This window comes from Nanorana parkeri, unplaced genomic scaffold, assembly GCF_000935625.1.
Source record: "Nanorana parkeri isolate BGI_ZX_2015 unplaced genomic scaffold, ASM93562v1 scaffold126, whole genome shotgun sequence".
NCBI lineage: Eukaryota > Metazoa > Chordata > Amphibia > Anura > Dicroglossidae > Nanorana > Nanorana parkeri.
This window is the reverse complement of record NW_017306394.1, coordinates 103709-107466: the sequence shown is the minus strand read 5'-3', so window position 1 is coordinate 107466 and position 3758 is coordinate 103709. Positions and strand designations below refer to the sequence as shown.

At 48.2% G+C, this 3758-nt stretch overlaps 2 protein-coding genes across 2 annotated transcripts in view; one reads left to right on the top strand and one right to left on the bottom strand.

Annotated features, from left to right (window-relative positions):
- The window catches only part of ANAPC11 (anaphase promoting complex subunit 11), a 16280-nt gene that overhangs the window by 6836 nt on the left and 5686 nt on the right, over positions 1-3758 (top strand). The gene's annotated exons all lie outside the window — the stretch shown is intronic.
- ALYREF (Aly/REF export factor) overlaps positions 1-3758 on the bottom strand; it is a 15463-nt gene that overhangs the window by 10706 nt on the left and 999 nt on the right. The window lies entirely within an intron of this gene.

Below are 3758 nucleotides of genomic sequence, written 5' to 3'. Positions count from 1 at the left end.
TTCCTGCGGGTGACGTCACAGGGAAGACGGATGCGTTTCATGCCTCGCGCGCCCGGGAATAGGCCAGCCTGTACTACTGTGTGCTGAGCACAGCGCCCCCTGCTGGAGGCACCACCAACCATCAGATGTGCTATTCAACCAGCCTGTACTGTGTGCTGATCACAGCGCCCCCTGCTGGAGGCATCACCAACAGTGCTGGCTGGTGTGATTGACAGCTGTGCCACAGACACAAAGGTGCACTAACCTATCACTACCAACTGTGCACATGACACCAAGATGCACTAGTCTTTCTTCATCAACTGTGCAAATACACGAAGGTGCACTTATTCCTGTGACTGTTGATTGCATAGCTGATGTCTCCAGCAGGGGCACGCTCTGCTCAGTACAGGAATAAATAGCACAACTGACAAGGATCCCTCAAGCAGGGGGCGCTCTACGCTCTACTGTAAGGTCGCACGACTTTAAACTTACGAACATGTTTGAAAACCCGCTGAGCATCGTACGATGTTCGGCGGGTGTATAGCATGTTCGTAAGATAACAGCCGGACGGGCCGGTGTTCTGCATTGCGGTCATCGGAAGCCCGCCCCTCAGGGGGCGTGGCTTGCGATCATCGCAAGTACGATCTGCCTATGCAAGATAGGCAGATTGTACGTTTTTTTAAGTACCTTACAACCATCGCAAGACAAAAGTCTTGCGATGGTTGTAAGGTGTGTGCCCAGCCTAATCCGGCCTGCACTGCACTGAGCTCCTACAGATGGCCAACACCTGATCAGGTTGTGACCACTGTCTGCTTCCTTAAAATGCACCTGTGTCCAGACTATGGGCATTAAACTATTTATTTGGCCCTGCTGGCTCTCCGAACAATGGCTGCATCCAATCAGATTGTTCAGGTATTTTGAGAGCCAGCGGGGCTGACTAGCAAGATGCTGAAGCTTGGCCCAGTGGGAGATTCCTCCATCCACACAGTTTAGCGTAGATGGAGGAATCTGTTGAACTTTTTCCATCTGACCACAGAAAATCTGCAGATCATCTATAGGTGTATGGCCAGCTTAAGACAAACTTGTGCCTAGGCCAAGCAAAGCAACAGGTTCCCTTTTATGTCCCCTCCCTAGAATATACTCATCTTCTTGTCCCTCCAATGTCACTCTGTTGAGCCGCAAGAAATGGAAAAAAATGTTCAGTACTTCCGGGTATGGAGGATCATGTGACTCACACCATGTACCAGTGTTGGACTGCTTTGCCCCCTGTAAGCTCTGAGCTTATACAAGTCTTTCCCTCTTCACTCCCAGCTGGCTGAATGGGGAGACGGGGGAGTCTAAGATATGTATGCGCTGCCAGGGAGGGGAAGCATTAAAGAGAACATGTCGTGTTTCCCTGCATGGCCAAGGTTTGCTTTTATCAACCGTGCTCTCTACGTTCTGCAGGGCTAAAAGAGTACTTTAAATCAACTCAGTTCAAATGAGCTCATTGCTGTTTTCCACGGATAATAATACCAGCCTGCAGCATCTAGCAGACACTGACACCGAAACATCAGTTAATTTTTAAGATGTGGGTCCCCATAGCTCCCCTTAGAGGGACCAGACCAACATGGGGGCACTGCGCCTGTATATCAGTCAGTGCAATGAACCTGCAGGGTCAGGGTGGCTCTATCACTCGGCATGGTTTGGGCGGACACAGGAGGCCCAGCTGTGTTGTGTACAGTTTTCATATTTTCTCCCGAGGGCTAAAGAAATGGTAATGACCTTCCCACCTGGACACATCATACACAAATGAGAAAAGTAGAAATAACAATACCATACAGGCACAGCCATTGTCAGCCACTATTATGTAAACTAGTTTTTGGGCGTCGTATTTAGTGAGTCCACCCGAAACTTGTATTGAGGGGGCTGATCTCCTGAGCTGTCATGCTATGAGACATATGGAATCGCTGACCCAAAACATTTAGGCCTCATTCACGTGGGCACAGGGGGCCATAGAACATTAATTGGCGGATGTATTTCCACCGTACAGCTGCCCGTAGTAGTAAACGGGTGTAGGTGGCTGTATGTGGGTTTATGCTGCTACTTGGGTAAACCCGCGCATGCGTACTGGGGCGCAACTCTGCTTAGTATGTGTCCGGAGGCGTACGGCATCAGATAGTGGCCATTTATAAAAGTTCCGCCCGGCCTTGCCTTTTACACTGGATGGCGCTGACGTGCATAGGAATTTCCTACACTCATCGGCACCATCACGGGCCGCCAGGGCAGTGCGGGTGGAAATTTTATCATTGAACCCCATAGTGTATCTTCATAAGCATACAACTGTTATTATGATCCATTAAAATATAATCATAATACAATGAAAACCATAATAAAAGATGTATGCCTCTAAAAATATACCCTGATGTTCTCTATCAGGGGTAGACAACTCTGGCTGTGGTAAAACTACAAGTGCCATCATGCCTCTGCCACTTGAAGTCATGTCTGTGGCTGCCAGAGTCTTGCAATGCTTCATGGGACTTGTAGTTCAACAGCTGGAGTGCTGAGGTTGCTTATCACTGTTCTATATTCGAGATCCCTAAAAGTCCCATATAGGCTCATTTTCTGTGTGTACTTTACTTGGCGCATGATTGTTTGGGTCAAAGACAGAGAAACTGCTGCAGTCATAGACAATCAGATGACTGGCCCCTGGGAAATATGTATATGGTGTATATGGGGGCCCATATATACACTGGCCCCCAAGGACATATGAGGGCCCATATACACTGGCCCCCAGGGACATATGAAGGCCCATATGCTCTGGCCCCCAGGGATATATAGGGCTGATGACCTCTCCTTCAGAAAATACTGACTTGCTTGGCTAGCTGACTATCAGACTTCAATACTTTTGTAATCACTAACCCAAAACTTATAAACCTCACACACACACAGGTGTTAGTCGATGAGGGAGCCCTCCGCACACTTTACAGCAGTCCCGGCCAACAAGAACGATGGTGATTGTAGTAACAACCACGGATGGCGCCATGCAAATACAGAGCGAAGAAACAGGTTACCAGCACTCAATAATTTAAATGAATATGTCCTTTTTTATTGGACAAAGATGTCACAATGATCAGAGAAGCCGACGTTTCGGGGCCGCGCATGGTCCCTTCCTCAAGGCAGTTTCTTCGCTCACACACACACAAGGCCATAGAACGTTATTGGGGGCATGTTTCAGCGTCGTACACTGTACATTATTAGAAGGAGATGATGGCCTCTGCATTTTTATCATGTACAACTTTCTTTTATTGGGTGCCACGTGTACAGTGCATTAGAAACCCCTTGTAAGCAGTCATTGTAAGGCCTCGTTTGGAAGGACCCTGGGCTCCATCACCTTCTGATAAGTGATCTGCGGTGGATTGCTTTTCATAGGGGGGCAGAGCAGTGGCTGCCCAGCATTAAGGAGGTGATACTGCTGCTTACTGAACATTGTGGGTTTTTGTTTAACTACCACACCCAAGCCACGTTTGGCATGCAGATGCGGCGCAATCCCGTTCACCTCTATGGTAGTGATCGTGTGCCAATAGGAAATTATAACATGTTTCTGAACACTTTCAGACTTTCAGGGTTATTCACAAAAGGGTGAAGAGTTTGGAGGAGGCAGGAGAAGTGAACAATCTAGGACAACATCGCTGATTTGGAAACATTCTTCAATTCAGGTCACTTTCTAGTTCAGCTATGTTGTCCTAGATTGTTCACTTCTCCCGCCTTCTCCAAACTCTTCACCCCCCCCCCCCCCC